This window comes from Mastigoproctus giganteus, chromosome 2 (assembly GCF_048544385.1).
Source record: "Mastigoproctus giganteus isolate SK-2022 chromosome 2, ASM4854438v1, whole genome shotgun sequence".
Lineage (NCBI taxonomy): Eukaryota > Metazoa > Arthropoda > Arachnida > Uropygi > Thelyphonidae > Mastigoproctus > Mastigoproctus giganteus.
The window spans coordinates 195,077,951-195,092,027 of NC_143576.1; the positions used below are offsets into that span (position 1 = coordinate 195,077,951).

Below are 14,077 nucleotides of genomic sequence, written 5' to 3' on the forward strand. Positions count from 1 at the left end.
CCACTTAACATAGATGGGTTGACTATTGATGATCACGTTCAGGTAGCTGATAAACTGAATGAGTATTTTGCATCTACATTCACACATGAAGAGTTATTCAATGAGGGGAGTACCAGAAGTTTATCAAACTCTAACAGGAAGCTAAGTGATTTTGTAATAACTGAGAGCACAGCGGAGGAGAAATTGCTAAAGTTAAACGTAAAAAAAGGCACCTGGGGTGGACGGGGGATATCCGTTATATTAAAGGAGGCAGCAAAGGAAGTAAGCAAACCCTTAGCCATAATTATGAGAGCTTCCTGAGAGGGCACAGATTCAAATTGAGGAAAGACAGTTGTAGAATAGATGTGCGGAAATTTGCCTTTAGCCAGCTGGTAGTTGGTTGGTGGAATAAACTTCCATCTTTCGTTGTGGAAGTGGATAGCCTAAATAAATTTAAGGCTGAGCTGGACAGGTATTTGGAACGGACGGAGGGATGAAATGGAAGTTTTTTTTTTTTTTTTGCTGATGTTGCATAAGCTTGCTTTCTTGCATCATATGCCTCTACTAAATATTAATGCTAATGCTAATTCAAATGAATTTGAAAGTGGTTAGTTGTAACTGCTGCAGCTTCCCTCGTTCTATACTGCAGAATACCCGGCAATACTCAGTCGCCATTCCTTACCAGCACAAAGGTCGCCCTTTTCATCCCCAGGCCATCCGCTGCTTCATCTAAAACAGACCTACTCGGGAACGTCAACCCTACCAGCTTCACTCTCCCCCAAGGCCATCTTCTCATTACTGTACACAAGTAACTCTTTCATTGTCAACTGCGCTCTCTAATTGTTAGGGGACAATCCGAAAGGTCATGGCAAATGACAAAATTGAAAGAATGTACTCTAGCAGTAAAAAAAAACTGCAATCCGAGTTCTTTAACAGCTTTTGTAAGTAAAATGTTCAGGTAACCAAACTGAAATCAAGATTTCCACAGGAGTACTCATCCTTTAAAGTCTCATATAGTGAGGACAATGAAGCAAGAATTCTGGACACTAATAACTGAGCCGAAGGAACATTGATATTGCCTTTTGGCAAGAATGTAAGTACAAGGACAAAATCAATAAACCCATCCTCACGTACGAATATTGAAAACGTAAATAAATAGCAACTACAGAAACTAAAGAAAATACAGATTTTGCCGAACTGGAAAATAGGATTCCAGTTCGGCAAAATAAGAATAACTTACAAGATAATTTTCTATGTTACTATCAAAACGTGCAATATTTGAACAATATCAACTTTAAAGACACTTATTCCCTTTTATTATAAGAAGACTACGATATCTACTTTTTAGTGGAAACATGGCTCACTTATGTTAAAGACATTGAATTGGTCCCACTGGGCTTTGTTGTTATCCTTAGGGATAGACTGGATAAGAGAGGGGGTGGTCTCATGATCGTTTGCCAAAAAGAGATTCCTATCTCAAGAGTCAAAAGTCAAAAGTTTTGGTTCACTTTGAAGGTATTTTCCTTCAACTGGGCAGCGGCCCCGTATACCTGCTATGTTATGCTTGTTTACCTTCCACCACCTGTAGATGGAATTTGAGAACACTATCGACCAAATTTTTGATCAACATCTGGAACTGAACCATTTAATTGCTTTAGGGGACAATATGCCACATGCCTACAATGGATGTAATGCTAATCCAACTACTGTGTGGACACTTAAAGGTACATTTCAAAAAATCTTAATTTCTTTAAATTTGAATCAGATCTGTGAATTTCCAACCAGAAACGAAAACTAATTGGATTTAGTCTTCACCAACTTTCCTTTGGAGGTCTTTAAGACTCTACTAACCTTTCCAAATCAGATCACATCCCCGAGGATTTTTTCATCAAGAAGAGATCAGTTAAAGATACGAATTTAGAACGAAAACATAAGTTCAATTTCAATAAAGCGAAATGGCCTGATATTAATTACCCATTTAAAAACTGTAATTGGGAATTACTATTAAAATCAATGATCCTCAAGAAGCACTGGACTGCTTTTGTCAAATCATTAATGAAATTACAAACAACCTTTTTCCATGCTATAGTGCTCCTGATTAAAATTACCCACATTGATTCTCTAAAGAATTAAAATCCCTACTGGTAAAAATAACACGAAAAATGCATAGCAGGTTTAAGATTAAGGAAATATGGCTTTATAATAAATATTCTTGCTTAAGAAGACAGATCAAGATGATATTAAAACAGGACTACAATAAATACTTGGGCTTCGTTGAAAGAAGTCTTTGAGGCAAAAGATATGAAGCCTATATTCAGCTATTTCAATGCAAAAAAATCAAAATACGGCTGTAAACACGCTAGATATTCCCAGTGACTTGTCATCTTTGTCTGAGGTCGACTACCATGCTAGAAGCTTTGAAGAAATTTACAAAACAGATACAGACGACGACGGGATGGAAGGTAACGAAATTTTTCCTCTCAACTACATTGATACACTAAGAGTATTCCAAGCAGAATTGTTCAGCACAATCCACAATATGAAACAAAACCTCACACGAGGTCCGGATGGTATCCTTACTCTTTTATGGAAAAAATAAATGAGGAAACACACTTGTAAAGCCATTACTTCACTTAATAAAATTGTTCTTTGAGAGTAGAATCTATCCAGCTCAACTAAAAAAGGCTTTTGTTACCCCTTTGTATAAAAAAGGAGACCCATAATCACCAAACAACTACAGACCAGTTTGCCAATTAAATACACTCTCAAAGATAATTTAATCCATTGTAATGAAGCAGCTGTTCAAATTTATGAAACTTAATCTGTCAGACTATTCTCATGGATTTATCAAGGATCGTTCCACCTGTATAGATATGATTTCGTTTGTCTCGAATATATCCCAGGGCGCTTGAAGAAGAGAACAAGTCGACTCCATCTTCCTTGACCTAAGCTTTCATTGACTACTAAAATGGTAGTCAATTAAAATTAGTGCGAGCTGATGAGTTTTGCCAATGCACACACACAAAAAAAAACCCTTAATTTTTCTTATTGTATCAACAACAAAGCAATCAAAAAAGTTTATATTTATTAAAGAATCACTTTCCTTTGATGTTCATGTCTCAAATATTGTGAAGGCAACTAGCAAAAAACTTGGCTTTCTTAAAAGGATTAACCGAGACGCCAATCAATTGGCACTTTCCATCTTTCTCTACAAAATTTATGTTAGGCCAGCCCTAGAATTTGCCTTACAGGCCTGGTCCCCACATGCAGCTTACCAAAAATTGGAAATTGAAAATATTCAAAAAAGACGTTTGCTTTAAAAGCGGCCTTGAATACAATGAGAAATCTTACCAAGAGTGACGTGTATTCTTTGGACTGGAAACGCTGGAAGAAAGAAGAGAAAGCTGACTTACTCCTTTTTAATCAGCTGTTAAATGGTACTATAAACTGCCCTCACCTCGTCTTACAAATAAACTTTAACGCAACGACAAGAGCTTTAAGAAACCATCCACTGCTAAAACCATTCCTACTCAAGAACTAATTAGGATACTACTACTACTGCAACAGGACTGCAAGATCAATCAACAAAGCAAATCTGGAGATATTTGACACCACTGGACACTTCAAGGAACAACTGAAACTTCTAACTACATCCGTTACCTGAACCTTAAAATTGACTCTTCTTACCAGTTCTAAGACTCTGATTGTGTAATGTTCGTGTGAAGAAACACCAGTGTTCAACCTTCCTCCTTCCTGTTTACTTCAGTCTGACTGATCCGTCATCTTTTATTTACTTAGTTTTATTTTCATCTGTACATTTCAATTTACTGTTCTTTTTATGTACATTTACTTTTCTCTTTATATTGAAAATTTATACTCCCAGCTTCTACTTTGGAACTGTGTAATGATGCTTTGTAGCTGCACCCTCAGGCATGTTTGATTGCTATTTTGTAGCTGTTAATTAGAATAATAATATTTGCATGGCCCTAACATGAATTTTTTGTTTCTCTTAATAACTAATGAAGAGAAATCCGAATCGACTTGCCTGTTTTTCTGGACGAAACGGAGTTTCCAGTGGGAGGGGGGGGACCATGCTACTTTCTCCTGAGACCGACTAACTCAACTTATGTTGTGAAGAAGACCAATAAAAATTCCTGGCATCATTGACAGTATTCGAACTCTGGTCTTTCCACCCGCTGTGGGGAGGATGGATTATACTAACCAACTGAACTAACCACGAGGGCTTTCCATGTTTTATTGTTTTAACTATTGATATATCCACTAAGATAATAGTTTTCTTATATGTCTATCCCAGCAAGAACAAAATTACGAGAGCAGTGGCAGTTGAGTTAATTAATAGCAATTTCACTTGTTTTGTGGCCTGATATGCGCCACCACATGATAATCCAATTTGCTACGAATGTTTCTCTGCTTGAATATTATGAAACTCTTTCCCGGACAGCTTCCGAGGTCCCGTCTGCTAAAACTGTTATGGCAAAGTTTTTCCCGATTAGAAACACTCTCTGTTTTACCAATATTCTTGTTATATAGTAAAGTGTATTGCTAGGAATTATTTATTGGGAAACAGCATTGGACGCATCTTGATGTGCATAAAAAGACCAGTCAAAAGCAATATTCAACAGTAAACATAAACTTCTTCTGTGGAAAGTCCATTTGCACTCTGTCAACGGCTATGCGTAACTGAAACCGTCAGCTGTGTCCTATCGTCACTCCTCCATGTATGTCTAGATTGAAATCTACCATCAAATGAAATCAATCTACCATCAATATGAAATCTATGATCAAATGAAATCAATATACCATCAAATCTACCACCTACCATTAAATGAAATCAATTCCTATCAATCTGAAATCTACCATCAAATGAAATCTACCATGTCTTGCTCTTCCTGTCTGTTGATCATTGTCTTCATTTAAATCTCTTTTCACAATCAACTTAAACATGGCAAAATCTAATCTTTTCCTACGTTTTCTTAAGGGTTTCCAAAGTCATTAGTTCCATACCTCTGTGAGGCAATCACAATTATCGTATTATCTCTGCCCTAACTCTATTAATCCGTTTACAACTTAAATTAATTGTTTCACCTTCGAAATTATAACTTTCCACTTTCTCTTATTTATTTATATTTTCCCAACGAGACAAGTTGACAGACAAAGCTCCTCTAATCCTAATAACGCGGGGACATCTCTTAGTTATAGATGATGCAGGAAAGTCCAGGAAGAACTCATTTTAATATTATATTGGAGTAAAGTTATTGTATTTCATCTCTGTCCGTATTTAGGGTGAATATTAAATACAGTCGACACGGGACTACGTTCTTCTTCCCATTATTAAAAGAAGAATAATGGATAAAAAAAAAAAAAGTCACTGAAAACGAAAGCTTCTGTCTCTTAGCAACCGCGGATGCCATCATCTGTGGGCAATAATGAAGTAATTGAATTACCCGAGGAATCTGTGGAGCGCCGATACATCCAACCGGAAGATGTGTGTTTTTTTTCAACTTTTTTTAAGGTAATAATAAACACCAGCATTTCGGAGGATGGTGTTGAGGACTGTAGCTCTAAGAAATGGCGTTAGCCTACAAGCCAGAACCCCACTCGCGCGTACTGCAATAACGCTGTTAAACTGCATTCCCTACACGAGTGGAGAAGTCAGCGGATCAATATTTCTACACATTATTCGACATCATTCATCACTCCCAGAGAGAGTGACAGGAGGATTTAACACGGAATAAACCATACTACACTTCAAATCCGGGTGCTTCTTACCACATCGACCGTCTTCTGCTTTCTTTAAGAAGTAAAAGAAGAAGAGAAGATAAAAAAAAAACGTATAAACGGACTCGCGCAACAAGCACTGACCATCTTAGCAGCGCCTCTGTCTGACACCAGAGGGCGTCGATCTCTCCCACGCAGAAAGCTGGCCCACCAACGTATTTCTCGCTGATATCCGCAGTACTACCACACAACCGTAAGGCCGAACAGCACACCTCGCCTCCGACTGTCAATGTAGCGTGCTCGAGAGGAATCTAACCACGAAATTGATTGGCTTAAAGGCGACCTACCAAATGAAACCCGTTCTCTTATTGGTGCACTTCGCAGAGACTCTCCTGCACCGAGCTAGTGCCGTGACTTTGCTCGTATCGATAGAGGTTGGGGTATGAATCGCTTCCCGTAGGTAGGAAGACCGCGGGAAGGACCAAGTAGTCGGCGCCTAGACGCACAGGGAGTAACTGGCAGACGGATCCGTACAGCTAAACACAGAGGAGTCTCCAGTAACGCTGAAAAGGTAGGAATCAAGTTACTCCCGTTTTAGTTAATTTTGGAATTTTTTTTTTGACCCCTAAGAGTGGCTAATGTGTGACAATATGGTCTTAAATTAGCGAGGGTATTTCCATAGAAACTCCATAGAAACCAGAATCGTTAAGAATCAACAGCAAAAGTAAATATTAAAGAAAGATTTCGTTTCTGAGAGAGTGAGATAGAGAGAGAGAGAGAGAGAGAGAGAGAGAGAGATTGAGAGAAATAAGCTGAAGGACACTAATGCCCGTGATCAAGTGGGAAAGGAGGGTAACCGTATTGATTTCCGATTTGAATCCTGGCGTAAGTTGGTAGTGAGGGTGTGGAAAGTCACACTCGCATCTCGGAGAACATCCCATCGGCTCTTAGCTTTCGCTTCGCAGCTCTACAGAATTGTGATTGGACTTATTATGGAATTAACTTAGAAATATGGGCGGCTGTAAGGGGATAAATGGGATTAAGGGATATTTCTCAGTCCTTACTTGGAAATGATCTCTTGTTATTGCGAAAGTAACGCCCTCACAGCACCAATCGGACATCGTGTGTAACAAATCCCAGCATCCCAATATGTTGGACCCCGTGGGGTATAAGAGATGTCTAGGACACAATTGTACTGCGGTTTCTTCCCCAAGAGAATGTGACTTCGAAAGGAGGATAATTATCTGTAACATGTGGACACGTTTTTTTCATTTATTTATTTTTTTCTGAACAGTAACCTTCGTGGGACAAAGTCGAGTATTTTGTTTATTTCGTAAGAAACAAATGCTGGTATTTCATCGTTGGTTATTTGCTGGTCACTAAAGATTAAAGGCTTTGTTTTACTGATCACCAGTTTAACAAGACTAAAAGTGGATTAATGTAGAACTTTTATCGCTTTATTGTTTATCGTGGTGAATTATAAGTTTAACGTTAATATTAATATTATTTTGTTTAAGTCATCTTTCTTCTGAACTGTTCATTAATGTTCCTATAAAAACTTGTATATATTAATAATAAATGAAAATTGTTTTAGTAATAGTATTGAATTTTTATGAGCCTTTTTCACAACGTGGCTGAGTTAGTCGGTTTCATGGTCGAGAGTAGTCATGGTTTTTCTCTCAGAAATTCCGAATTTTCGTCCAGAAGACAGAAAATCGACCATAGAACACACGAAATTTACAACCAGTATACACGGAGCAATATGGCCTTAGTTGCTGATATTTCTAAACACTACAACAACAACAACAATAATAGTATTCGCCTTATCTGGTCTGAACCTCTTCCTCTTTAATTTGAATTTATGGCACTTAGTTCTAAAACTCTTTATAACAGTGAAAATTCCTCCTTCATTCATTTTACTAATCCCTCTCAGAGCCTTATAAACCTCAATCAAGTCACCTCTGAGGTGCCTGGTTGCCAAGCTTTGCAGCCCACATAATCGGAGTCTTTCCTCGTATGATCGCCCTTTTGTCGATCTCACCATTCGAGTTACCCGTCTTTGGACCTTTCAAAAAGCTCAATGTTGATCACATGAGGTTTCCATACTTGAACACAGTATTCCAAATGTGGTCTTACAATTACTTTATATAGCGGAATTTTAACCTCCCTATCTCTACAAAATAACATACAATAAATCATCGATAGAACGCCACAGCTTTCCTGGCTTCCTGTTTACTCTGTTCAGAAAAAAAAACTTCATATCTGTCCGTATTGTAACTCGCAAATCTCTTTCCTCCTTCGCTTTAAATTCAACCCCACCAAGGGTATAATTTATTTGTGGGTTGCTGTTCCCCAAGTGTAAGATCTTGCATTTAGCAGCATTCGAACATAGGGGTCACTTCTCAGACTATCTATGAAGACTGTTCAAGTGATCCTGAAGGAGCGCTTCTTGACACCAATCATTAACCACTCTGCCAATCTTTACGTCATCTGCAAATTTTGACATCACGCCTTCTATCGCTTCGTGGATGTCATTGATGAAAATGAGAAACAACAGTTGTCCACGAACCGATCCTATGCAACCTGTTCAATTTCAACCTGTTCAAGCTTATACAGTAACCTGTAATGAGGGGCAAAGTCAAATGCTGCTGCCCTCGTGGATAGTACAATTGATAGGGTCACCGTCCTCCCCACACCGGGTGGAAAAGATCCGAGTTCTCGTCCCGTTGATGACGGGAGGAATTTTTATGAGCATTTTTACAGAAACGAAGCAATATGGCCTTACTTGCCGATGCTCTTGAAAACCAATTACAACAACATAAGTAAAATGCTTTGCTAAAATCCAAATCAACTATGTCGAAATTGTTCTAAAATTCAACTCATGAGTAGCTGTGTCAAAATAGCCCACTAAGTTAGTTAAACATGATTTTCCCTTAACAAAGCCATGTTGTGTGTCCTTCAGAATGCCATATCCATCTATATGTCTCTGGATTGCACTCTTAATCACTGCCTCTACGATTTTTCCTACCATTGAAGTCAGACTAACAGATCTGTAGTTACCAACTTCACTCTTAGAACAGCTTTTATGTATTCGCGATACACTGGCACTTCTTCAATCCAAAGGAATCTTCCCTGAGTCCAAAGATACCCTCATGATTAACCTAAATGGTTCAATATACTCCCCCGCGCTCTCCTTCAAAACTACAGGGTATATGGCATCAACTCCGGAAGCCCTACTTGCCTTTATGCACAAAATTTTTCTAATCACTAATTTCATATGGCTCAGCCACATTCGCACAGCCTCTTCTCAGCATGAAGGGTCTTTGTCAGTAAAGACAAAATTCAATTAACCTGCAACATCAGCTGGGTTAATCAAGACTTTCCACATCCGGTGCACAAGGGTCCGATCTGATTAGCTTTCTTCTTCGTGTTCACGTACATGAAAAGCCTCCGTAGCCAGGTGGGAAGGAGCAGCAGTGCGTAGCACATGCTTCTTGATTAGACCGGGGTTCGAACCCGTCACCACCTAATACGGAGGATGCGGAAAGGTCAGGGAATGACCACCGCATATTCACGGAGCAATATGGCCTTAGTTGCTAATGCTCCTAAAAACCAAATAACAAACAAACGTACATGAAAAACTCCTTGTCCCTATTCTTTTCTTTCTTAGCCAATGCTTTCTCATACGCAGCCTTGGCTTCCCTGACCTTATTTGTGTTACTATTACAGATCAACCTGCACGTGTTGTAGGAGCCCTCTTCGGTAGCACAGTTGGTAGAATTGGCGTCCTCCCCACACCGGGTGGAAAAGACCTGGGTTCGAGTCCCATCCATGACGAGAGGAATATTTATGGGTCTTTTTCACAACATGACTGAGTTAGTCGGTCTCAGGCGATGGCAGCATAGTTTTTACTTCCCGAAACCCTGGTTTTTCGTCAAGCAAACTGAAAATCGACCACAGAACACGTACGGAGCAATATGGCCTTGGTCCCTACAACAACCAACAACCTGCTGTAGCTTTCAGTACTTTTCACCGCTGTATAACTGTCCCATGCTACCTTTTCTGCTCTATTTGAGCATCCATCTCCGCAGTCATCCATTTCCTCCTCCTCCCCCTGCAATATTTTCATGAAGGTATGTATGCGTTAATGGCTTCTGTGATTTTCTCACTTATTCTAATCAATCTGGAGCAGATTAAATTCACCAGTAATAAGACAGTCACACTTACTTGCCCATTCCATCTTCATATAAATATTGTCGTCATATTTTTCACAATCTTCTGGTCTGTAGATTACTTTCACTCTCATTGTTCCTTTGCTTCCAACTAACTCACACCACACATATTTTATGCTGGCAGACGCCAGCATAGAATCTGTGTGGAAAAGAGCTTTTGCTTGAGACTCAGCAAAGGCTCTTTTCGTGCTCAGGCTGCTTTTGATAAGAAGCATGACCCCATCAACCCCTTCTGTCTTCCCTATCTTTCCTAAATATATAATACATACCATAGTGGAACTCGTTATCACCAATTTCCGGGTAGCACCACGTTTCTGTTAGCCCTGTTATATCAGCCTTAGTTGTCCTAATCAGGAGTTCAAATTCAACAATTTTATTGAAGACATTCCTGACATTACTGTAGACACAGTTGAGACTAAGTAATCTTCCACAGTTTACTTCGCTGACACGCCCCTTGAAGTTATTTAGGTTTGTATCCCAAGCTTTATCTTCCCTCTCATTTGAAACATTGTTTCTCTCAGAACATCTTATCAACATCGACTGTTGTGGCGACAAACAAGAATCCATGAGGTGAGTGCAAGCATTACCCTGACTCATATCATTAGATAAACGCGGATCTAAACTACTCCCCCCATAACTAGCAGTTTTCCCGAACCCTTAGGGTATCCTCAATGATACTGGCAAAAATACTTGTACCACCTTTGTTCACATGAATACCATCTCTACAAAATAGATTCCACTGAATTGTTTCATTTCCTGTTGTAAACACAGGTTGATTTCGAGTCCTGAATACTTATTTTCTGACGCTGAACCAACTGAGTTTGGATGAAGGAGATTTCCTTTTCAATAGGGAAAGCCTCAGTTTTTGATATTAAGTGGGAATCTGTGCCTAAATTATAGAAAACCATTAGAAAGACTTATCGGGTTATAGGCAAACGTCTCCTTTAGCGATATAAAGATGATTGTCCAAGTGACCTGGTTTGAAAGCTGTATTGGCTCGAAGTTGCGCGAATGGAACTTAATTGCATAAACAGAATCGAACTCCTGAGGGTGGTTTTTAAAGCGGAGAGTGGTTTTTCAGCTTTGCCCTTGCTGGGGCAAAGAAAAAATACATCCTCCAAACTGTGCCCGAAGATCCTACAGTTCCAAATCTATCAATAATGTAAGCAAGCTGGTTTTACTTAGCTTTGTCTCCACCATCAGCCTTTTCTTCTATGTCATATATAAATAATTCGCACTACAAACATTACTCGTTCACTCTTCTCTTCTAACTAATTATATTTATTTTCCCAGATGCTTAAATTCGCTGTTGTACAAATATGTGCACTAATTGGTGATAACACAAATTCTCTGTCTGATGAATCCTACTCGAGTGAAACGATCCTGGCAAACTTCGTAACTTAATATCTGATTAAAACTTAAACAACAGCGATGTACTCAAAGGCTGTAAATAGATTATTTTCAGCACGTAATCTAATTTGAAAACTATTTACTCATAACTCAAAGCAGAGCAACGGGAAGAGATGGAGAAGAACTAATAGATAAGATCTGATCAGCTGATGTTTCCAAGTGAGTATAATGTGCCTTGGAGCATTATATTGCTCCAAGGTCTTCATTGCTGATGCACCAATAAATTCCAAACCAAACCAAAATCCCAGCCAAACGGTTCAATCAAACGAATTCTTTGACTGAACTGTTCAGATGGTAAACAGACAGCAGATGCCCAGATTTGAAGCCTACAAAATTCTGGAATTAATGAATCTATGTACATATTTTAATAATATTTTAGGATCCTTAATATTTAGTAGGTACTGCTACTGCAAAATTCACTTTGACGAATAAATCAGAAGTCTGATTCCACATAACGGAGGATATCATTTCCATTAGTAGTAAAAAGGGGCTACTAATGGAAGTAATCAGAGTAGTAAATAATAATCCTGAGAGAATTCCGCCTTGAGGAACTCCGGTGCTAACTAGGTGCTCGCAGAAGCGAAGTTGAGTAAAGATACTGACAACATCGAAGGTTTCTTGAACATCGGGATAAATCATTGCAAACTCCTTTTTGAGGAAAGGCATCAATAACCGATTCAGTTAGAGAAAGAAGGTTATTTAAGCTTAACGATTCCTGATAGCATAACGATTTTGCACTGGATCATGAGGCAGGATCCGGGCTGTCAAAACTAGAAGTACAGTTTTTTCTAGAAGTATTAGAAGAGAGAAAAGCAGATTAGAAATAAACCTAAAATAATATACTTGTTTCGACACTCTGGTCTTTGTAATTGAGGTGATGCATTAGCTGATCTACAGTGGATGGAAATAATTCTTTTCTGAATAAAAAAAAAAGTTATGGTTATACTCCTGCATGATTATATAAGTCGTACATAAGTTTACGACGAACAACGAGGACTTCCTGTATTTGAGTTCATTTTCAAAGTGGTTGATGTATTAATTACTTTAAAATCTTACTCTTTAACTTTCTGAGATTCTTTACAATCTCCAAGATTTGAAATTTCATCTGTTTAAATAATGACCATTTAAAACTAAATGGTCATTATTTAAACAAAAACTAAATGCCAGTAACTCGAAACAAAGTATCCAGAATGAGTGGTTGTGAGTTAATTCTAATTTTAATTAATTCTCAACCTCTCTTGAATCTAATCGAACCCATAGCAGCACCTACATGGCTGACAAAAGTTTATTTTGGGAGTTCAACATGAGTCCAATTGAGTCTTGAGTCGGAGTCCCATGGGGATTCCCTTGTGAACTAACCAAACCTTTGTAAGAAAGCTAATTTTTTGTTAAGGTTGATTTGAATTGTTAAAATGTTAATACGTTGAAATCAATAAATAAAATGTATGCCCCACTGCCTTTTTTATTTTCTCATTGGTCTTTAATAGTTGGACAGGTATGATATTGAAGGATAATGAATTATAAAATAGATTATAAAATAACACTTTGACCACAGAATGTTATTTTAACCAGATATCCAATTCAGAAATAGTATTTCCATTCCTGATTACGGTCAAATTGTGAAGTAAACTCCCAGAACAACAACCACTCTCTCATTTTAGAATGAAACTTTCTGAAGACTTTAATTGAAGCGGCATCGGGTGAATTTTAATGTCAGTATCCTTACCAATACCATCCAAATATTCAAGACTGTTTCGCTCTTGCTAACTTAACACAATCATGTAATTGCATTACTTCGCTTTGGAATACGGGTGAAAATTAACATAAATTGAATTTACTCAGGATAGATAAATACAACAGAATGGGAAATTTCAGGTTTGAATTACTGTGCACCCGTTAACTGAACCTAATATAATAATAAATCTAACAAAATACCTAATATTACCTAATTTTCATAAAACATAAAAGGTACAATTAAATTCAGAACATAATTTAGTGATATGTAGCTCTCTCTTTGCTTAACTTTCTAAAACAAAATTAAGAATACATTATATAAAAAATAAAAGACGTATTTAAAACCATCAGAAAAATTCGGAACTACACTTGTCACGATATCAAAACAGCTGTCGTTATTTCTGTGGTCAACCTGAGTGTTCTCAAAAGGGAAAGGCAAACATTTGTCAGCAAAGTATAAGAGAAGTTTAAGATAATGTTTAATTTGCATTAGAGGAACGTCGATCAACAACTGACACTTGAATGACAGGGACTACTTATTTATTAATAGAAGCACTTTGCTTGGATAACAGAAGTAAAGATAAACTTAAATGGTTAACGTGTAAAGTGGTTTATAACGCTCGCTTTTAGATCTTGTTTTCATTAAAATATGTTTTCTTTGGAACCTCGCTTATAACGAACGTCGGATACTAAGAACATTTTTTTTTTTACTTTCCCTTTGACCTCTCTTTAACCGTCCGTGATATACTACGTATGCTGTAAGAGTGCGATCAAAGTTCCAGTTATATTTAGAGCCAATAATTAAGGTGCCTAAAATCTGAGGAGGGTTTTTTTTCCCCTCCTATTTATGCCATGTCATGAAATGCATTTGGAATACGTCCAATTGCATTTTCTGTGGTTTATCAGAGTGTCTGGCACGCACAAACTCTGGAAGTTAGTATTTATAAAGCTATGTGCGTGAGTTTGTACGATGGTAACCATAC

General features: G+C 37.9%; 1 protein-coding gene across 4 annotated transcripts in view; it reads left to right on the forward strand.

Moving 5' to 3' along the window:
* The first annotated feature begins 5,955 nt into the window (after window positions 1-5,955).
* Window positions 5,956-14,077, forward strand: part of LOC150089881 (uncharacterized) — a 100,707-nt gene continuing 92,585 nt past the window's right edge. For all 4 annotated transcript variants that reach the window (XM_090389684.1, XM_090389685.1, XM_090389686.1 and 1 more), the window contains exon 1: window positions 5,956-6,289. The gene's annotated coding sequence lies outside the window, so the exon portion shown is untranslated. The remainder of the gene's footprint in view (window positions 6,290-14,077) is intronic.